Source organism: Dermacentor silvarum, chromosome 1, assembly GCF_013339745.2.
Source record: "Dermacentor silvarum isolate Dsil-2018 chromosome 1, BIME_Dsil_1.4, whole genome shotgun sequence".
In the NCBI taxonomy this organism is placed as follows: Eukaryota; Metazoa; Arthropoda; class Arachnida; order Ixodida; family Ixodidae; genus Dermacentor; species Dermacentor silvarum.
The window spans coordinates 86109746-86133201 of record NC_051154.1 but is presented as its reverse complement, the minus strand read 5'-3'; positions in this window follow the sequence as shown (position 1 = coordinate 86133201).

The following is a 23456-nucleotide window of genomic DNA, read 5'->3' as shown; positions in this document are numbered from 1 at the left end:
CGCGAGTGTGGACTTGCCCGCGCGAGTCTGCCGCGCGGGCGCTTGCCGCGTGCGGCGTGTCGCGCGCGTTTTTGTCGCTAGTGTGGACGTACCTTTAGCTAGGCGACGCACGTGAAGTCATCGCTCGGCCTAGGTTTTCCAGCGTACAACTGACGGCAGACGCCCTAAACAGCTTCGCTGTTAAAAGCATCGCTTTTGCGTCGCCTAGCAACGCTTCGCCCCAGCTGCGCCGACCGCGCCGAGCCTCGCCACAGCTGCGTGAGCCGTCACGTCATCGCGCGCGCTGCATCACTTCGCCTTTAGCTTTGCCGAGCTATGACGCCACCGCGCCGTGTGGAGTGGTTGCCGCGGCTGCGCAGAGGCGGAGTTAAGCAGTGACGTCACTGCGCGGACCCACGGGATATATAGCTCCGCGTCGCCGGCGTGGCGACACAAAAGCCCCACCAGTCTCCGCGCCGAGCGCATCGCCGCGAAGATGGGGCAGCCGAAGAAGAGCGTCACTCTCGAAGAAGTGGAAGCGCGGCGCGAAAGCCGCCGCGCCGCTACTCGACAGCGAATGAGACGACTTCGGTCTGATCCCGAGTTACGATCCCGCGAAACCGAGCAAAAGCGTTTGAGCGTCCAGATACTTTAATGACCGAGTGTTCATTGCTCCTTGGGCTGTCGATGATTCCGGGGTGATCTTGCGCGAAACGTGGCCGCGTCTCGAAGCATAACCTCGCAAAAACTTGGCCGAACCGAGATAAAGCTAGGTGGGGTCGCCAGCTTCGCTGTTTGCCCAGTCTTCGCACTATGCACTAGTGTGAAGCTGCCCCTAATTTCTTCTTTTCTTTCTAAAGAAATAAGCCGAGCATTGTGAAGCAAGATAATAGAAACATATAAGCACCGAATACAAACTAGAAGTCATGAGTGTCCCCTGACATAAGGGAACGGGGGCCGAATCCACGAAGGCTTTCGTGCGTAAGTGCCGTACATTTGCCGTTAGCGGACCACATTCGCTAATAATTAGTATGTCCGTCCCCACGAGTGATTGGCATCTGCTTTTACAAACAATTCTAACGTAAGAAAATTATGCTGATACGGGCCAAGGAGCACAGATAAGTGAGAGAGAGAAGCTAAAGGTTTCCAAGCAATGTTTGCTTTGGTTTTCTTTCTCGTGGAAGGGGCCGCGGGTGCAAAAATAAATGCTTCTCGGCCGCTTGAATTGTTCTTCCGATTGTGTTTGGATTTTACGTACAGCTCAGAAAGCACACGAAAAGCGCACATGATATCAGGCCTATATAGGGAAGTCATGAGGCTCGCTTATCATTATACTTGCGCAATTAATAGCACAATATATAAATCTGATTATGGAAGTCTTGTTCATCCAGACATGCGGATGGATGAACAAAATTTCTGCTCTGGATGAAAGAAAATGTCTGCTCCTCTTGCATGTAACAGCGAAAAAAGGAAAACAAAAAGACACGCAAACATGGAAAAAAGTTGAAAAGAAAGAAATCGCTTGTGTAGAAAAGGTAGGGAAAGCATGCCTCTTTGTGATATTCGACACACACAGGGGCCGGCGATGGCTCGTATCCAACGGCTCCGCTTGTGACACTCATATAACGACACTCTCCTGGCTCGACACGTATACGCAGAAACGATGGCCGCAGCATTCCGTATATAGGATACCCGTGCATTGTCATATCTCTTGTATTACCGGACATTTCCTTCGATGTCATACGGCAGCGCGAGCGAAGGTTTCCCTTTTCGCAGATTTCCTTAACGTCGCACTTTCCATATACGTATATCTACACGCCGCGGCGCTTTTCTACAGTCGTTCTTCGTGGATGATTTGTGTAATCGACCGCATTCACTAGAAACAAGGCGCTTGGTAAAGTTTTCTTCAAACGCAACTTGAACTAAACTAATGGTTTCAATGAAACTCACGACGTGTAAGAATAAACGAGCTACTGCTGGCCAGTTTGCAGTATGCGACATACATTACGAAATTTGCGTTTTGTATCTGTCTCGCTGCCGCCGCTGAATAAGTAAAGCACAAGATTCCCAGCCGTCAAAAGCCGAGTTGGAATTCCAGCGGGACCTCCTCTATAGCGTTTCTTTTTCTTCTATTAGTACTGACGAAACTGCAAACATCCATGAACGCTCGCCCTGCCTGCCGATGTGCTGCCACAAGTAGGTCAGCTGCGGGTGCAGAAGGCAATGCAGTGTTTGCACCTTGTCACTTTTTTTTTTTTTTTTTTTTTTGTTTTCGCAATCCTACCTGCCTCCGTCCCGTCTGGAATACAAAGCGAAAACCTTTTTTCTATCACTTTTCGAAAGCAGAAGGTGACGTCACCTGTGTCCGAAGAGCGGGCGTTGGTGCTGAGTGGTGCGCCGGACGTGCACCAACCTCCTCGCAGGCCCTTGCACATTTCGGACGTGACGATTCAGCCGCTCAGATGAATTCACTGAAAGCGACTTACACTGAAAGTGTAAAATGCACTACAAAAATGATGCTGTGCTGTGTCGTGTTGATGTAAACGCAGCTCTGTGTACTTTAGTGGAAACATCGCGTAATTATTTCAAGTATCTGGGAAGACAACATAAGTAAAACAGAACGCACGTTTTAATATATTGTTATCATCGCCATAGGCGCTTTTTTATACTAAAGCCCGTATGATCGAAAAAGCAAACAAGACTGCGCAAGAAATATGCCGCAGAAATGCAGGTGGATTAATGCGGTGGGTGAAGGCACACGTATTCTTGTAGAAGAGCGGCTATACGTTTGGAGCTCGGTGTCAGTCACTTAGCGCCTCCTGTACGCTGGTGTGCGCGTACCGCACGGCGTAGCATCATTTTGGCTGAAGCGGGACACGTTGCCTGTAAGGCCGACCACTAGTTCGTCAGCGTCGTCGCGGCCGTGGCCAGAAGGGGAGGAAGCGCGGCCCTGACAGTCTCTCACCGGGAGGTGCACGTGTGTGGTCTTCGCACCACCTGGCGTCCCGCGCCTCTCATCCAATCAGTGTCGTCCGCGCGCATTAAAGGTGACAAAGGGGAGTCAGGGGCGACCCCGGGAGGTGCCGCGTGCGTGCATTCAGCCGCGGGGACCATTTTTGTTTGAGGAACGCCCTATAGCGATCCCATAAATCTTCAGCATTCGTCTGGACGGTGATTTATGATTCGGCCTGCAGTAGACGTCGCAGGAAACACGAGTTCCTCAAGTGACGCGTCTTTGTTTGTGCCGTCTGCCTCCGCGCCCTGCTCGCAATTTCTTTGCTTCCTCTCCTTCTTTTGCCTTCTCGGTTCTAGTTTCGAGAACCAAAAGAGTCCCCGTAAGCTTTCGAAACGCTTCTCTTGAAACATCTTTCTATTGTACTTGCACGGGCTTGCGAGGGGGACCGTTCCTCAAACATCGCTCCGCGCCACTTTGCATTGTTCGAGCTGCGCGGCCCGTCCGCTTGACTAAAGGATCGGGAGAAGAAAAAAAAAAAAAAAAAGCTGCAAAGTATTGCTCACTGGACCTGCTCGGTGACACTAAAGATTCGCGACTCACTGGAAAGAATCAGCCCAGCTTTAGTGATGACATTTCTGTGACGGAGCCTCTGGCTGGGCTGGCACGCCCGCATTTGCTATTTCGCTGATGCTTTGTCAATTTTCCAGTATCTGCTGTCGAACTTCGCCCCCCATAATAAGGGGCCGAGAACGCGTTGCTCTCTCCGCACCGACATTCATGTACCCTGAGTCCCGTTTATTCAAGTTGCTCTATACTCATTGCACGAAGCGCGAACGTTGTGAATTGAGAACGTCGCGAACAAGCTTCTTCGAAATAAGCTGCACTCGCGAAATTTAGAGTCAGGGCATTGCATTCCGTTCTCAGTCCACTATTAATGCTCGAATCAGCACTGTGGAGTGTCACAAGTTTTTCGGGTTTTTTTTTTTTTTTTAATTCTTTTCCACTTTTATCTAATTCGTCGTACGTACACAAGCTATAGCACACGTGCGGGCATTCCACTCCTTCACGCTTCAGTTTTGATTGGTCACTGCCCCCCCCCCCCTGTTTTTTTTTTCTCGCTAAGCCTTAAACGTGTCTCCCTGTCTCACAGACGCACATGCACGCAAGCATGCACATAAAACCTGCATCATATACTTAACCAGAACACGCCTTATGCCTCTTATCGTTTCTCCTGCGAATGGTTCAAGAGATTTTTGGTTGGGGTGCCTTGAAGCTTCTAGCTTAAAGCGTCTTCCTCCCAAGGCCTTCGGTGTTTGTTCCTTACAGCCTGCGTTTGTTAGAACTAATTAATTGAAAAAATTAAGTTCTGGAGTTTCACGTGACAAAAACCAGGATATGATTATGAGGAACGCCGTAGTGGGGGACTCGGTTTTAATGATGACCACCTGGAGTTCTTTAACGTAAACCTAAATTTAAGCACACGAGCGTCTTGGCATTTCGCCCCCATCGAAATGTGACCGCCGCGGCCGCGATCGAACCCACGACCTCGAGTTTAGCAACGCATCGCCACAGCCACTAAGCTACCGTGGCAGGTCTGTTAGAATTAAGCTTCTAGGGATGCGTTTTGATTCTTCCAATTAAAGGGACACTAAAGAGAAGCACTGAATTAGTTTAGACTGATAAAGTATTCTTTCAAAAGTATAATTTTGTTAATTAGAAGAGAACTAGAAGAGAAAATGAAGGACAAAGTTTAATTTCCTTTCTTTTTGTAATTTGGCGCCGAAACAACAGCGTCAGTATACGTCAGTGCGATGTCACGTAGACCAAATTTTTTTCTTCGTGTTTGGGCCATTGTCGCTCCCATTAAAGTTCTGGAAACTCTCTAATTTCAGCCTCTGGCTCGTTTAGAATGCGATGCATTTGACCGTTACCGATAAAAAGAAAATTAGCTACAGACTGAAGCAGACGTCGTCCAAATCTATGGCGTTACAGCCAGCTGGTGCGGGAACTTCAATGGCGTCGTCGCCAAACGTCTTTGGACTTTGCTCCTCCCCTTGTCATGGTAAGAGTGGCGGTTTTTTACTGTTATAGAACGGCAGCTTACTAGTACAGCTCAAGCAAGTTTTCTCTTTAGTGTGCCTTTAAGTCTGACGGCGGACGTAGTACATGCGTGATAGAAAACTTCAACGTTCCGAATGTCACCGGTTGAAGGTGTAGGTTGAAGGAGGTCATGTGGCGTAGGCATCCTTTGCTTTCTGCATCTGGTTGCAGCTCATTCCGTTACCTTATACAGGCCTGCACCTGCGCCGCTTCTTCAGCCGCAAAGTGCGGCGCTGTCTTCACCACTTTCGGGTCCTCTCATTCTCCCACTTCTAAAAGAACATTAGCGCTTCTAGCCAAGAGCATGGAAATTCCCCTCTCAACATCCGCCAAGAGTCCCGCGTGTCCCAGTCGGCTACGCTCGAGACGCGTAGCCTTTATTTAGTGGGACGCCTCTTACACGTCGCTGTCGCCTTATGTGTGCGTGAGAGAGTAAGCTCTTTGTTGAAAACTGACGGTAGTTTTGCCGGCGTACGTCGTAACACCTGCATGCTAAACTCTACCTGGGTAAGGGAATGGGCGACAGAAATACCCTACAAGAGAGAGCGCGGAAAATAAAAAATAAGAAGAAAATAACAAAATAATGAGAGTACAAAAAGGTGTACATGATATTAACACGTCCGGCTATGTAAAAATGAAGCTTAGTGGTCCATGAAGGAAGAAACATCTAGTAGATTCTAGTACGTAGGTTAAGAAAGGCAATGTTCCGAATTTAAGCAAAAAGAAAATTCACTTGCCATAGACGGCCGGAAGTGCATTTTATTTTTTTTAATTTTTTTTTTTTTTTTTGCTTTTTGATGGAACTGGGTTTTTTTATCATTGATAGGAAGCAAAGTAATACAATAAACGATATCAGACTAATATAAAGAACGATATAAGTGCTGACAATTTTCTTAATATATTTTTTATTAATAATTTCTCGTGCCGCAATCTGAATCCTGCCAGAAGTCGAATCCTGCCTGAATCCAGAAGTCGTAAGGGTATCTCTATTGTCCCAACAGGTACCCTGAAAGATAGCGGGAATTCTAAGAAGCCGCTGGAAAGCGTGAGTGATTAGTAGAACTCTATGGTATATTTATTCTCTGCCACGCACAAATAATATTTGGCTCACATGTTGACTACACCATTGTCTTTGTTGGTTTATCGACCATGTTCAAACAGTGTTGCATGCAGAGTTCTTGTAACCTACGCTGTAGTAGTAAATTACGTCCATACTATAAATTACGTAAACTACGTTTATCATATATAAAAACACTTGCACTCCTCGTGAGAGGATACGTCATAAAAATCGCAAGAACCTAAATGCGGGAGGCAACGTCAACCTTGAAGTTCGTGAACCAGCGTTCCGCGACGTCATAGATTTTGACAGCGTCTATTCGGAAGTAGGTAATTTCTCGTGGACAAAGAACACTAAGTATTCTAAATGGTCAAAGGCTCAACCTGGAAAACTTTCAGGACATTTCCTGCGCTAAAACGGGCCAAATACGAGAAAAGCTTCAACATCCGTGACGTCGGTTCGGGCGCGAAGTTCAAGAAAGGGAAGTATGGCCTTCGTTTTCCTTGCCAGTAATCAGTCATTTTTCCACCAAATAAATGCAAATAGACTTGTTTTCCAACAACACCCTGGCAGTATAAGCTAATTCAGCGTTGCTTTCTTATAGTCCCTTCAACATTATATAGTACTGATATTACCGCTATAGACAGAAAGAAGAGGCCGGCTTTGGTGATCATGATCATAAACTAAATGACATGGTTATAAAAACGGTTTTTGTATATGTCCTCGATGCGTGGACGCTTTCGGCCTGGGAAATGGATGCTGCGCAGCTTAGCATGCAGCCTAACGACGACGTGCTACGGCTGCGGGAGCGACGGCACTGCGCGGCAGCGTCGTTTCACTCTCGGCAACGGGACGTCGGACTCTGGCGCGCTTTCCGCTGCTGGTGTTCACGCTGGACAGGCGTGAGCGCTGAGTCTGCGAATCAAGAAGATCGCGATGGAGAAACCACGCTTGATCAGCGCTCATCCTGCGTCTGACTGCGAACAATGGACGGCGCACTCTAGAAACCGAACGGCGAAGCCAAGTAAGCGAGAAGGAAGGACACCAACAACCGTCATTTATCTTCTGCCTTGGTAGTGACAGCAATGCATACCGACAGGGAATCACATATCTTGGCTCTTATTACAATTCGTCATGGATTCCCGGCGACGAATGGCTCTCTTTATTTAATCAGCGCAAAGGCTGGCTGCAGTTTCGGGATGCATAACGAAGATGGAATCGAGCTCTAATCGGCGCCGGGATCCGTCGGAAGGCAGCAGGGCACGCGACCCCCGTCGTACGTCCCCACTCTCGAAGAGGCCGCCGGAGGCGCCGCGTTCGGCAGCGCGACTCCGTCGCCGCCTACTTGGGCACCGTTTGCAACGTGACTCTATCCGAGGCGACTCGTGCGGCTGCCACTGGGCTCGTGTGCTTCGAGGCCCATTAGCGGAGCAGTGCGCGGATGACGAAAATGGCTCGGCCAAACAGTCTGTCGGCGATGCTTAATACCTTACACGCGTTAAAGCTCCCCGACACGTGCTCATGAAAATTTTGAGCCTGGCACGCACGTCTATTGTCGCGAAGAGAAAGCAGCCTCTTTCCTCACTGATTAAAGCGAACACGTATATAGGGAACATCGAATTGGGTGGAAAACAAGACGGCAGCAGGAACGCATGTGCGAGTCTTCCCATCAGTGCGGAAACTTTACAAGAATGCCTAATCGGCTGGTGAGAAGCTACGTAAATCTCCTTTCAGATGACTGGCTCGATACAGGCTTCATTATGTGGCCATCCAGTGAGCCATATTTGTGTTCGCCCTGCTGTGTTAAATTTACGAGGGTTTGTGAGCGTTCTTCGACTTATAATCGGCGCTGAGAATTTGTGCGGACAAAGAATCTTCCTGTACAAGGTTAGCACAAGCTAAACATTTCGACAGAATTACCTGTCTGGTTGGGAAAATTGATGAAGACTTAGAGATTGACTCCAACCAAATAATTATTTGGTGGAGTCAATCTCTAAGTCTTAAGGTTAGAGCAAGCTCACGTCCCTTTTTTTCTTTGGCAAAACGATACAGCACAATTTCGTCCCGCTATGATCATCATATGCACTATCGACCTTCATTGAAAGGGCATAACGCTTTCCAAATGTACGGTCGGGCTCAGACTCTGCTTATTAGACATACGATATTTTTTCGCTGGCTTTTCGCAGGCGCCTACCACACCGCGTTGTCCTCGCATGTGCCTCCCCCCCCCCCCCCCGACACACACACCCACCCACCCCAATAGCCCCTACAAGCGTGCATTTTTGGTGCTCAAAGATTAATAACATATTACGAGGCTGCTCCATGAAGCAACAGCAACACCAAAAAAGCGAATGCAATTAAATCATGACTTTAATTCGGTCTCCACACCGCGAACGACCCACCGAAGGAGGACAATCGGCTACCCCCCTCCCCCAATCTTTACTTTTTTGTCATTATTCCTCATGCCAACACGAGGTATGATACAATGACAGGACGCATTCACTCTTAACCGACATATATACGGGCAACATGCATCTAGCCCTTAAGCTAGCTTGCGTGCAAATCACGGCCCTAACGCAACGCCTTCTTGCTTGGCGTGGCTAGAAAGAAGCCCGCGCTGTCCATTTCAATAGACGCCCTGCGCAAGCTGCCGTGTCAGGCGTGCGTAAAAATAAAGTCCCACAGGTGCTCCCACTTGAGCAAACAGCTGCGAATGCCGTCCCTGATATAAGAAGCGGCCGCGGGAAAAGGTTGAAATTAAATATAGGCTCCTCAAACCTTATGGACAATTCCGACACCCACACATGTGGGCAGCGGGAGCGTGGTTAATACGTTGGAGGTGTGTGGAGGCTCCCTTTGGCCAAGCGCGCATGTGATTCAGAAAGCTATCGCATTCAGACGCCCATAAACAAGCCGTCGGTTAATGCGAGCGTGAGCGATCGTAGCAGTGTGTTCTGAGAAGCGCCACGCGCAGTTACGTGTAGACAACTGAATTAAACAGCGACAGCAACCCGCCGTGCGCGAGCGGCGCCGGCTTAAGGGCTGCCGGAGTTAGTGGCTCCATCTGGTGGCGGCGCTCAGAAAGCAGCCGTGCGGTTTCCTTCGCGCATAGAATGAGGCGGCCGGCGGCTCCTCTTTCACAAGACAAAAGTGATATATATATATATATATATATAAAAATGGTCCATTGAGACGTTTCTTTACTAACAAAGAGTAAAGCAACGTCGCAATGGACCATGCTGTCTTTCTTTAAATAAGTTGTGCAGCAAGCAAGGACCCGATATATATCATAAGCCATACACAAGATGCCGGAGACCGGCGGAAAAAGCTGTCGAGATGGACAGCTTGACGAAGCAACAGGCTCCATAAATAGCAGCTGCACAGCTACATGATGCCATATACACAGTAGCAAGCATAAAGAAACATATTCACAACGCTAAGGTAGAGAATGAATAAATCGCGACTGTTTGGAAAAAAGAAAGAACAGGAATGAGACTACTAACAAAAATTAATGTCACATGCACAATACGATGCATTGGTTGAAAAAAAAAACGATACTATAAAAGAAATAAAGGGGTTTAGAAATAAATGCGTAATTCTCTGAAACTTACGCTCTCTAATCTAAGCTTGTTTTTGAGAAATGCATTCAGTAGCATGGGTAACTTGTTTTGTAATGTTTGTTGGTCATATCTTGTTTTGTACGTTCGCCCTTGTGAAGGTTCATTATTTCTTGTAGGATAGGCGGTTCTGTTGTCGGCCAGATGAGCTAGTTGCCGCAAGAAGGACGCGTCATTTTTTAGTTCTTGCTTGTAAGCTTTACAGACTCTGTAATCGTAGAGCCTGGTGACTTGCAAAATGTCGTACTTGTGGAACAAAGGAAGAGTGTGAGTAATTAGAAACGCCGTCTGAAACTCGTAGAAAGCTTTTCTGCATAATATGTAATTTCTGCAGGTTGACTTGTGTCGCTGATCCCCGAACCATCTGACAGAAGTTAAGCCTAGATAGAAACGAAGTTTTATCAATAACTGTCACAATCCCACGCGGGACTGTCACATTACGGTTGCGGGAAATTAGTCCAACTAATTGGGAGCACTTAACTTGCATATTATCGATTTGTATATTTCATAGCATATTTCGATGAAAATGTTTTTACAGCATCGTACAATTTACGCAGCAATTCCGCCTAATTATACAGTAGTCTTTATTGGAAAATCGTTGTTTTTATTGCGGAAAGTACTGATTTGGTCTTGGATATATATCGCAAGTATAACCTTGCGACAACCGCATATACTAACATTTTCTTTTCAACTATATATATACTGGGCACTTCAGCGCACACTTTCACAAATTTTTAAAGGTTGCCTGTGGCGGATAGCACAATTCTAGTTCATGAGCTCGTCTACTCGCAGAGGCGGACGTTACTTGCACAAAAAATTGAAATGCATAATCGACTAATTAACAAAGTTAAGTAATTAAGTTTTTAACTAATTACCTTATGGCCCATATTTCAATTCACAAATTCTAGCCGTGCAGCTCGCATGGCGGATCCACTTGGAACGAATTCTCAGGATGACACCAGCTTCGAGATATTAATAACCGAACTTGGCGGAGAAATGCATTGGCGTACGTTGCAGTTACTGCCTTAACGAAACGTCGTTGTATGCTTTGAAGCAGAAAAGGAACTGGAACGCCAATGCATTTCGCCGCAAACTTCGAGTATTAATATATCGAAACTGGTGTCATCCTGAGAATTCGTTTTAAGTGGATCCGCCATGCGAACTCCACGGCTAGAATTTGTAAATTGCAATATAGGCCATAAGTTAATTAGTTAAAAGCTTAATTAGTGCATTTTTCTTAATTAGTCGATCATGCATTTCATTTTTTTTGTGCAAGTAATGTCCGCCTCTTCGAGTCGACGAGCTCATGAACTAGAATTGTGCTATCTGCAACAGGCAACCTTTAAAAAGGTTTGAAAGTGTTCGCTGAAACACCCGGAATATAAATATACAGGGTGTTTCAGCGAACACTTTCAAAATTTATTTACGGTTGCCTGTGGCATATAGCCCAATTCTAGTTAATGAGCTGGTCTACTCGAAGAGGTATATATATATATATATATATATATATATATATATATATATATATATATATATATATATACTGATGAGGCCAACTTGGCACTAATGACACTTCCAACAATGGGCTAATCATATGTGTATACATACGTACACACACAATTTAGGATCAACCATATTCTTTATTACTAGACATCGTCGTAGTGGCATGTTAATCGACATTAACCGACAACGGCGGAACCAGCTCAAGCCTTGAGCTGCTAAATGGAGGCCTTCCTGCGTGAGCAGCGCCCTCTGCTTCTACGAGCAGTTCTGGACTTAAGGGCAGGTCACGAGTGAAGGGTCATAGGTCATAGTAAGGCTTTATAGCCGCCTATGTGCTCAGTCTCACGCCTTCGGGTTGTTGATCAGAAGTGTGCTCAAGCGGCTCGAAGACGTAATTCACGGGAGAAGTTTGTCCGACCACGCGGTAAGGGCTGTGGTACTTCGAGAAAAGTTTCGTCGACTGACCGGGGCTGGCTAAAGTAGAGAGAGAGAGAGAGAGAGAGATAAACGGGGTGGGAAAGGCAGGGACATTAATCCGAAAATATTGTGGTTTGCTACCCTGCACTGGGGGAAGGGTAAGGGAAATGAAAGACGGGAAGAATAGCGGAGATAAAAAGCAGTCACACTCACACAAACAGAGGAGGTTAGGAACGTCCGGGAGAACTATAGTCTATCTAATAGGCTGGCTGAAGGGGTCCAGAGTCACACAAGTGATACGGGAGATTGAAGTTGGAAGCCTAATGGGACAACAAAAATAGAGAAAAAAGTTTTAAAAAATAAGATGCTGAAGGCTTCGAGACATGGCGATGATGTTTTTGGAGCTGCTGATCAGGAGTGATGAGGGAGCGGGAAATATGGCGACACTAAGTCAGGGTATTTAGCAGCTTGTGTAAACTGCTGTCGACTCGCTTATATTAGGGTAGTACGGAACGATGGTCTATAGAGTACATGATACTCGCGTCCGTGCAGCAGGAAGTACGGAGAGAGTCCAATTGTGCGCGTAGCACTATTATGAGTGAAAATGGCCGCAGTTTGAGAGATTGGAAGCGACGTATACATTGCCAGCAATATCACCCAATGTTCGGTTAAGTCATTTTGTCTGACTATTCGTTTGGGGATGGTATGCAATGGTGGTCCGGTGAATGACGTGGCATTCCTTTAGAATCACTTCGACAACGTGTGACAAAAAGACACGTCCTCGCCGGTCGCTAAGCAGTTCACGTGGTGCGCCACGCCGTAAAATGATGTGGTGCAAAATGAAAGAGGCAACGCCCCTTGCCGATGCAGATGGCAATGGTGAAGTTTCTGCGTTGCGCGTGAGATTATCTATGGCAACAATTATCCAGTGGTTGCCAACAGGAGTGATGGAAAGAGGTCTATTGAAATCAATGTCGACGTGGTCAAAGGGGTGGGCGGGACAAGACAACAGCTGTAGTCGAGCGGGGGAACGGCTAAGAGGATTCTTCCGGCGCTGGCAAGCGAAACAGGAACTGACGTAGCGGCAGACGAAGCGGTACATTCCGCGCCCATGGTAACGGAGGTGGGTGTAAGTCTTCATCACTCCGGCATAAGCGCACTATGGATCGGCGTGAAAGAAGGCGTATAAGCCTGAGCGTAGATGGCGGGGAATAACCAAGAGCTATTTGTGTCCCTCGGAGAGATAGTTTCGACGGTATAGCAAACCGTCGCGAAGAATGAAGTGGTGCGGTTTACGGCGCATTTCTCGAGAGACGGGGCGCGCGTAGGTTCACACAAGTCCATAAGGGAAGCAACTAAGGTAACCTTTCGTTGAGCCAGGATCATGTCGGCGATGGAGAGTCAGGACGCGTTGTAGGTGGACATAGACTGGGACACAACACCGAGAGGCTAGCAGGACAGAGCGCCTGCATAATAATGTTTGCGTTCACAGCGGTAAATGAAGCGACTGTCGCACTATACTTGAGCTGGAGTGCCCAACGGGCGAGCCAACCGGTTGGATCTTTCAAAGAGGAAAGCCAACGTACGTATGGTGACCTGTAACCGTGTTTAACAGGCGTCCATAAAGATAAGGGCGAAACTTCCCTATGGCCCATATGACCGCTCGACACTGATTTTCCGTAACGAAATAGCTGGCTTCCGGTTTGGTGAGCGCACGGCTGGCGTAAGAAACGACGTACTTATCAAATACAGGTTTACGCTCAGCGAGCACAGCGCCGAGGCCGACACCGCTAGCGACAGTGTGAATTTCAGTCGGGGCCTGTGGGTCTAAATGTTGCACGATCGAACATGACGTAAGAATGCAGCGTGGGGCTGTGAATGTATCCTCGCATGCTGGTGATAATGACGGAAGGTCGTGGCTGCTGTGGAGAAGGTCAGTCAAAGGTGCTATAATCGAGGCGAAGTTGCGGCTGAAACGACAAAAATAGGAGCAAAGACCGAGGAAGCTGCGAAGGTCTGTCATTGTCTTCGGTTTCGGAAACTCGGCAACGGCACGAAGTTTGATCGTAACCCGAAGGACGCCATCACGGGAGACGACATAGCCCTGAATAAGCAGCTTTCGAGTACAAAAACGACACTTATAAAAATTTAGCTGTAGGCCAATGGAGCTGTGGCAAGGGAGCATGTTTTCGAGCCGTTAGAGAAGCGTCCCAATGTTGTGCGAAAAGATCCCAATATCGTCCCGGTAACATAGATATGTACGTCTGACACTTGAGGGCAAGGAGTACGTTATCGATCGTGCGTTCAAAAGTGGCAGTCGTGTTGCGGAGCCCGAATGGCATCACATAGTATGAATAAATAAGAATGACTTTGTTTCGATTTATAGGCTACAAACCGAGGAAGGGAGAGAAAAGGCTTTACACCCTGACTAAGGCCTACCCTTCTCTTTAGAAAAATAAATAAATTCATATACATGAATTCATATAAGCCATCGAGAGAGAGAGAGAGAGAGAGAGAGAAGAACGAAAAGCAGGGAAGTCAGCCAAGGTTCCACCCGGTTGGCTATCCGACACGTGGGTAGGGCAAAGGGAGAAAGGAAGATAAAGAAGGAGGGAGAGAAGGAGAAGGAGAGTCCGTTGTTCGTGCACCCGCAAATAAATGTTCATTCAAGTACATGTTCACTCATGATGAATGTTCACTCCGAAGCGCTCGTGTGGTCCCGTTATCGGCAAAAACCGCATTAGCGCTTTGGTGGTCTTGTGCATACGCTTTGGTGGTCTTGTGCATACGCATTAGTCTTGTGCATACGCGCTTTGGTGGTCTTGTGCATACGCATTAGCGCTTTGGTGGTCTTGTGCATACTACAAGTCTGATGCCAAAGTCCCAGCACCTAAGCTTTCGAGAATGGTCCATCGTCTAGACGGCTATAACTCATGCGCAGAACATGTCGTTGAGAGTTGTAGGTTGGACAGTAGCACATAATGTGTTCTATGATCTCATTCCATCCGCAAGAGTTGCATGCAGCACTGTTGGCCATTCAGATGATTAATGAATAAGTGTCGTTGAATGCGACGCCCAACCACAGGTGGCACACTAAAGTTGTTTCACGACCGGAGAACCCGTGCGGTAGGTGAAGTAGCATGTCATGTTCCAGTGAATATAATCGAGACTTCGGAAATTCGGCGAAATCTAACGCTACGTCCAAGTGAGTAAAGCTGCCACGCTACATCGGTTCTCAACAACGGTATTCGTACGCACCGATCTTGCTGGTGAGCCGAGCGCGCTATTTCCAGTCGTTGCCGGCAATTTCGCAGTGGCTCAGCAGCCACTGAAATATAATGTCATGGCCATTATCGAAAGCTTTGTGGTGAGTATGTCTAATTGCAATAGCAATCGTTGTAGCTGTCGCAGCACATCGCAGGAGGTCAAGACATCTGCGAAGTGCTTAGGCTAGTATGCTCAGTAGTGCGCGGATGTTCGTCTTGCCTGTGTTGTAAGGCTGAAAGACTGTAACACAGAAATCCGAGAAAAGCGCTGTGTATAGCTTTAACATAGCGCACACAGATGGTCCTCATGATGTACCTGCGATGAACTTGCACAGATGATCAATGGATATCAGCTTCTTTTCAGGTAATTGAGGTGAGGACTTCAGGTGAGGTCGCTATCGACAATAACTCCCCAAAATCGGCGAGCCTCCTTGTACTCAATTGCGTGTAAATGCTTCTGATGTGCATTTTCCCACAGAGACACTCAATCCTTCCCTGCGAAGGTATGCAGATGTTAACGTTGCCGCCTTTTGAACCCTTGCGCGCATTTGGAGCCATGACACGCCGGCAGTCCCTACGCAGATATCATTGGCATAGATCGAGATGTTACCCGTCTCTGGTAGCGATTCAGGTAGCTCGACAAAAAGCAGGATAAAAAAGTGGGGCTCAAGACTCCGCCTTGTGGGATACCAAAACTAGAAAAATGTTTAGCTCTCGGACCGTCTTTAGCAATCTTGAACATTGATCTCCTGTGCAGGTAGTTTCTAAGCGAACGAAAGATGTGACCTCCAAGTTCAGCAGCCTCAGGAGCATCAAGAATGACTTCATGGGTCACATTTTCGAACGCAGCTTTTATAACTAGGAATAGTGCCACTGAAAGGCGCTTCACAGATTTTTGCTGCTGTACCGGGGTCACAAGGTCAATGACGTTGTAATTTGAAGAACTCCCACGTCGGAATCCGGCCATGTTGTCAGGGTAGATTTCGTAATTTACAAGGTACCACTCAAGACGGACCAGTAACATTTTTTTCTATTACTTTACCGACGCAACTGGTAAGTGCAGTCGGCTGTTACGATGTAAGGTCCAGGGGAGATTTTCCAGGCATCAACACGGGCACCAGGCGGCTGCACTTCCATTGCTCAGGAACTATTCCGTGATGCCAAAATTGGTTGATGAGGTCCAGAAGAAAGCGCTGTGCTCTCGGACCCAGGAGAAGCAGGACCGCATAAGTTATCCAGTAGGGACCTGGCGATAATGAGCGCCTGCATCAAACCATCGGGAGTTACAACGGCTGCTTTAGGGGGGTTGGCCTGAGCTATCGGGACGTGTCAGTATAGCCGGAGCGCAGGTCTAACGAAGAAAAGAATTAGGCTCCTTGAAAGTAGTCGAGGACATCATCTATACGAGGCAAGGGATAGACGTCGTAGCGCATGATCTTGTTCAGCCGGCGATAGTTAACGCAGAACCTTATTGAGCCGTCTCTGCGTGTGCACCCTCCTGGACTTCCGTGACCGTGGCTGCTGGGTGCTGTATTGCCGGATAGGTCATACCTTAAAGAATGAATTAGTCCCCGATGGAAGGGGGCGAACCTTGTTCCCCCAGCACAGCAGCCCGATGGTCTAACCATTACTATCTTGCCAGTGCCAACTAGCTATTTGAGATGATCGCCCCGTGTGTCACATTGTGCAGCACGGGTGTGAGAGAGCATATGCGTGCGCACTCTATAGCAGATGCAAATGGGCTACGTTTGGACAGCTTGTAACATGAATTACGTGGTTTGGGAGAGGGCCTTCGGCACGACCTTGCACTGACATTGCAATAACACAGAAGCTAACACAGGTTTAAGCACTCTTTGTGCATTTAAACAAAGCTTCACTGTATGTACATTCCAACAAGGTTCAATTTTCTCTTTACCAGATCAACCGATGAGGCCCGTAGGCTGATCGATGGCTGTATGATGCCCCGCTGAAGTATGTCATCAAAGTTTTCTGCGATTATGCGTCGCTCAGTGGCAGACACACGATATGAGCGCTCACGCAAAGTAGCGTGGAGACAAGTGTAGATGTGCTGAGCCATGGTTGAGATACGGCCCAAAGAAGGTCGTAGGTGATCGAAGCTGGCGCGGAAGCGTTAAAGCAGGGAGATAAGATGGGCGTCGACGTTTCGTGAAGGGGCATCGGTGAATGATGGACGAAATGGTAGAGCGGAAGCTTCAATGGCCTCATTCAGAAGAGAACTCGGGCTGTCAGGAACAATATCTGTAGAAACGAAATCAATTTCGTCAACACTGCCAAGCCACACATGTACAAAAGTAAAATCGAGGGACAGGGAAACCAATTGGAAATATAGGTGGCGCTGGAAGTATCATGAATTGTGAGTACGGCATAATTAACCAGGAAGCATTTGCGATGGACAACCGTTTCAGAAGGAGTGCAAATAACACACTTGAGCCTGTAGGGACATCACAGGAAAGCGGCACCAACACGGATCATAAACAGGGTATTGCAGTGTCGGCCGCCACGAACACCAAAGCCGACCAAAGCTGAGTCACAAAACGACGTGAACTCAACTTCGGCGCGAGCACAGTCGATAACGGCATGGTGAGCGCTGAGAAAGTCCCAGACAAGTATAACGTTGTGGGAGCATTTCAATAGCACAACCAACTCGAGTGTGTACAGAACGCCCTGAATAACGATCCGTACTGTGCACGCCACGAAAGGTCGGACTCGTTGCGCGTTCAAGTGCTCAGTACAAAGTCTGCTCGGGGCGTCGCTATTTTGCTGTGTTCACGGCAAAGTTTTTCACTCATTACAGACACTGAGGCACCCGTGTCGACAAGTCCTAGGACGGGCACACCTTCGATGGAGACGGCAACAACATTACAGGAGGAACAACTACGTCTTGATAAGTTCGAAAGCTGCTCAGTTATTGCCCCCGGAACTGCGGCTCCTAGTTTTCTTATGCACCCGGTTCAGGGCGTCGCAGCATTAGTGAAAGGGGACGGCGACGTGGTGAAGGCGAGTAGCGTGTGTTGGAGTTTCGACAAGTCGAATATGAGTCTACAGGCGGGTCAGATGAGGCGATTCTATGGTGTCGGTGCAAAATCATACGTATTTGGGCTCGCGTTGTCATGTGAGAGATAACCCACGCCGGCGACAAAAACGCGCCATCTGGCCAGGGAAACCACACGAGAAGCATATCGGGCTGTTGTCTAGAGTGCATCGCGGGTTTTAAAAACGTGGGTTTGGTCAAGAGAATGGACGAGCAGTCTGGTGCATAGGTAAAGGGGACGCAACAAAGGTGTGTGCGGGAACGTAGGAGTTCGCGACGGGCGAAGGCCTAGGCGTGACCACGACTTCGGTGTAACTAAGCGGAGCAGTCACCGGTAACGTATAGGGGCTGCGGGTAGCACATCGAAATAGTATTGCTCTTGAAGGACGCGCCAAGGATACAAGAAAAAAAGGGAGAGCTGGCACGCAGCCTCCTCCCGTACAAACTGTTTAATATAGCGTAGTAATGAAGAGTGCATGGTCCCCCGCAAGACCAGCAGTTGTTAAGGCTGAAGTCGTTTGATCGGACTAGCAGGCGCAGCGAGTGGAGTCAGGTTGCTTCCGCAGCTGTTCATAGCTTTGAGACAGTTGAATGCGTCAGTGACAGTTTGCGGGGTCTTGGCGATAATCATCTGGAATGCATCGTCAATGACACATTTCAATATGCCTGGATCTGGATCTTGCCGGCCACGTCATGAATGATATGACACGCATGCAAAGATCAACCACATCGTCAATATAACTTTTATAGGTTTTGCCACGATGTTGAGCTCGTCCCCAGCAAGTGCTGTTCGGAACGAAATTTGCGAACTGCTGGACGAGTGAAGAGGTCCGTGAATCTCGTTCTGAAGGCCGACCAGGTGGTAAGGTCAGTCTCGTGGCTTACGGAACTGCAGATTGGCGACGCCAGTCAAATAAGAGATGTCATTGTTGAGCTTCAATGCATCCTCCCAGTTGTTATGCTTGCTTACCCGGTCGTATGATGTAAACCAATCCGCTGCGTACTGGTCGTCGGTACCGCTGAATTAAGCAGGGTCGCGTTGCCGAAGGATGCCGGAACAGACCCAAGTCAGAGGCTGGGAAGCAGCCTGCTACCTTTCGTCCGTGGCCATGATAGAGACTAGAAGCAATGTACGGCGGCGGAGTTCCAGGGTTGTAGTGATGTAGCACCTCCACCAAATATAAATGGACGTTTGGGATCAGCGTTTTCCTTTATTACTAGACACAGTTGTAGCAAGTTAAGCGAAAATGGCAGAACCAGCGCAAGCCTTGAGTGCTGAATCGTCGTATTCTTCCTTCCTGCGTGAGCAGCGCATCCTGCTTCTACGATCAGTGCGGGTTTTCATCACTACAATATATATCAGACCAGGAATTTCGTGAGTCGTATACCTTAGTTATAAGTTTATTGCTACCGCCTCGGTTATTGATGAAAGTACCGGTAAACTCACGTACTTGCCTACTGATTAGAACAGTGTTGTTATAAGTTGCAAGAAAATACTCTTTAATTTACCTAGGACAACAACCCACACCTCGTTTCCGTCACTTTTCCCGCTTGGCATCGCGCTGACACGGTCTTGCCCTTCCTTCTTCCACCTTTTTCTGCTCCGATTGAAAAACAGGGCGCACAAAAAACAGCAGAAACGCTGACCACGCGATGCTTTGAAGTGCACATTCTGTACACGAGCTTTGTCAACGTGTACATTCTCGTGCTCGAATCGCGGGCGTCGTGCGTAAACTGCAGGCGCACTGCTCGTTATGGCGCCCGCCTCATTCCATACGTAAAGTTCAACGCTCTCGCATGAAAACTGAAACATCCTCACTATAAGGTTCCCGCAAGCTGTGTTGATATGCTCTATTAGAACTAGGCATTATCACTACGTAGACCTCCCATGAGGCATCTTATGACGCGTGCGTGCCACTTAACAAAGAGTGGAGTTTCCATTCGAGCTATTCGGTAAATGCAGAGCGAAAAGAACAAAAAAAAAAAGTAAATGAATAAAAACACACACGAAGGGGGGAGGAGTAAGGGGGTTGAAAGGACGCCATGGACGTCAAATTCACGTTATGCTTGATATAGACGCAATGCGTACTTTTGGCACGCCACAAAGAAAAAAAAAAAGAAAAAAAAGTTTCGCGTACATGTTCATACCAACTTAACAGTTAAGCGTTACCAGGAGATAACTTTTGTTCGGATAACTTCTTTTCTTTAGGATTAGCGACAATCACTACGAAATGTACAACGAAAAAGGCAGTGAAGTCAATTGCAGGTGCAGGAAACCTTTTGTGCGCCATTAACTTTTCGCTTGTAAATGATGGGGCCCCATTTTACGTACTTCGACCGTCGAGAGGGCCCACGACGCGGGGCAACGCTGAGTGCTTTTCAGGCGCGCTCGCTCATTATGACGCGACGAGTGTCATCAAGTGGCGGTGCTCAGTGCTCGAAGCAAGACAAATGTAGGTCCGAACACCTTAATGAGCACTGAATTCGAGAGCAGGCTGGAGTAGCGCCATTTGCTCGGTTTCTTGCTCGCTTAGCCCCCTTTTTCGGCTCGACATGAAGTTTTTCTATTTGAAGTACGGATTCACGCGAGTTAATCCGCCGTCTTAGTATGGCACCGGCGACGATCTATTAAAGACAAATTAGCTTTCAACGTGTTGCCATTGTGGGGCGTGTATTTTAATTCCACGCGAGACACACTCAGCGGCCAGAGCTTGGGGAGCCTGAAAGTTTAATGTCGAGCCGGATCATAAATCACGCCCGAAACGATTGCGCCCGGCGCGACAATCCCTCGCGCTCAGCCGCCTAAAGGTTTGGTTCATCCTGCACGATTATGGCGAGGCGCAGCCAATAATCGGGTCGCGCTGCACTCTCGCGTGGAGTCGTGGGTGGCAACGCTTTGAGCGCTATGCAAAGCTCACCTTCCACAGAAATCGTCATTTTTGATGACTGCGGTCGCCCGTTATTTCCTACGCACCTCAGAAACAGCGGTATGATGGCGTTACACGTTCGCTCTGACAGTAATTCGGGGTATATGAATTTTATAGAATTGAAAGAACTTATTTTATTGAAACAACCTTATTTATTTATTATTATTTAGTAGACACATGGTTTTGTCGAATCATATAAAATGCTTGGCATCGAACTGCTATCGAAAAATATAAGTTCAGATGGTTCCGACATACAGAAGCTTCCGTGAAAAATAAAAATGGCTGTTTTTGATACCGAAACGGAAAAAAAAAAAATACTGCTCACCGGAAGTGACGCGCAAACTAAAATGCGCTGCTCCTCAGTATGACCTCCGAGATCATGAGGCGCCCGCGGCGCATTAAAGAAGAAAAAAAAAAAAAACACACAGAGGCGACATGCTGGGACTTATGTCATATGCGCTCACCACAAGGCGAACGCGTCGTCTGCTTAAGTGCTATTAAAAACCTTCTAATAAGAAAAACCGACAATTACCAGCCCTGCATCTTTGAGAAGATTGATTCAGTAGTATATAATATATATTCCTTTATGACAAATTTATCCGAAGTCAAATTACGTTGCGGTTGGCCTTTAAAAAGCCGCAATCGCTCGTTCTGAGCGCTTTTGATGCACGAAGGGAATCGCTAACTGGTTCGTTCTTCAATTCATCATCCGTCTACGCCTTCCAGGAACTTTAAGCGAGCCGATCTTTGGCGTGTCGGTGCTACCACGCCTGTCGAACATGCGCACAGACCGTTACAACCGCCGCCGAGACATCGCCCTGCGCAGCAATCTCCGCCTACCGGGGACCTAAGCGGCACAACGCCCCCGCGCCGCCACGCGATGTGCGGCATCACTTTGGCGAAGTTCTCGGGCGAGCGCCGGTCGCCCCCAACGCGAGGCCGCTCATTCCGAACACGTCTGCGTGCGCCTAATGCCCGCGCGCTTGCAATGACCAATCGGCTTTCATGGGACCTCGGCAAAGCTCACTGCGACATCCAAGGAATCTTTGGGTGCTGATGCATGGCCAATGATCTATTGTCACGTATCAAACTCGGCGACGCGCCCGTGGAAACGATTCGTATCGATACAGGAAGGCGAGCGAGAGCAAAAGCCTCCAAAGAAACGCCCCGTCATTGCGTCGTGATCTGCAGAGATCACGAAACTTCCGAACGCATTGTCGTGTCTTCACTATTATGCACTATTAGCGAACACCGACTGACTTGGTATAAACTCGCTGGAACCCATTACGGCGGTGCATTGTCCTCCGGCAGACGGTGCGCGTCGGAACACACACCGCCTGTTCATCGCTTCTGGGATGATGGATCCAAGAGCTCTGGGAATGCGCTCGAAGCGTGCCTGGATGAAGGTCCGAAGCGCAAATAGCCGAAATACTACGCACGAAGAGCTTCCTCCATGCACAGTAAAAATAAGTTGCAGCAAGCTAACGACGATATTTTTTAATAACTTTTTTTTTTTGCTTGTTCACATTCGAGACTTTACAACCTGTTGCGATACCAGACATTCAATGGATTTTGCGCGAAATACTACAGCATTTTGATGGATACCTATCCCACATAGAATAAACTTTATAAACGCCATTAAACAATACAAGTTATTGGCCACTCAGTCAGGAAACTGCGGATGACACACAGTGGATTTAATAAAATGATAATGCCTCTGACTATAGCCGATAAATACAAGTGACTTGCCTGTGATTCGCACATTTGTATCGCGAGCGGTACGCGTCTGCGATGCTTTACATTTATTTTCAGTCATCACGTCAATTCACCGACGAACCGCGTTGCCGAGTTTGATATGAGCAGCATATCCAATCGCCCGTGTGAGGTGAGTCCTTAAACAGATTTACCTGCACGCGCACGAAGTTCGCTGACTCACTGTGGCGGAACTAGAGCACGCCAAATCAGCGTCGTGCTTCGTTGAAACCCACACTCTTAAAAACGTATGCACCCTTTGGGGCTTATCTTGCCCCACAAATATAAATAACCGTCACCTGCCTTACATGCGTTTCCTTTCTTGAAATATCTGCGCTCGCTACTTTCCTGTAAAGATGTCACTCTGATAACGCGCATCTCGGTGAGGACCGGGAAGTACCTGGCGCCCAGTGTTAAAGAAAGGAAACGCGCGTAAAACAGACGATTATTGTTGCGGGACAAGATAAACCCCAAAGGGTGCAAACGCTTTTAAGCATGTAGCCCGTCACAAGCAGCAACACTCTAAGAACAGTTGCACCCTTTGGGGTGCATTTTTGCCACACAACAATAATCGTCATCTGTCTTGCTTGCGTTTCCTATCTTGAAAACTCTGCACTTGCTACTTTCCTGTCGAGAACGCTGTGTCACGCTGATAACGCTCTTGTCGTTCGTGACCGAGAAGTGCCGGGCGCACAGCGTTAAAGAAAGGAAAGCGACGCAAGTCAGATGACGATTATTGTTCTGTGGCAAAAATACGCCCCAAAGGGTGCAACTGTTTTTAGAGTGAATTTAAGCACAGCAGTAAAATGTCGACTTGATACTGTCACCGT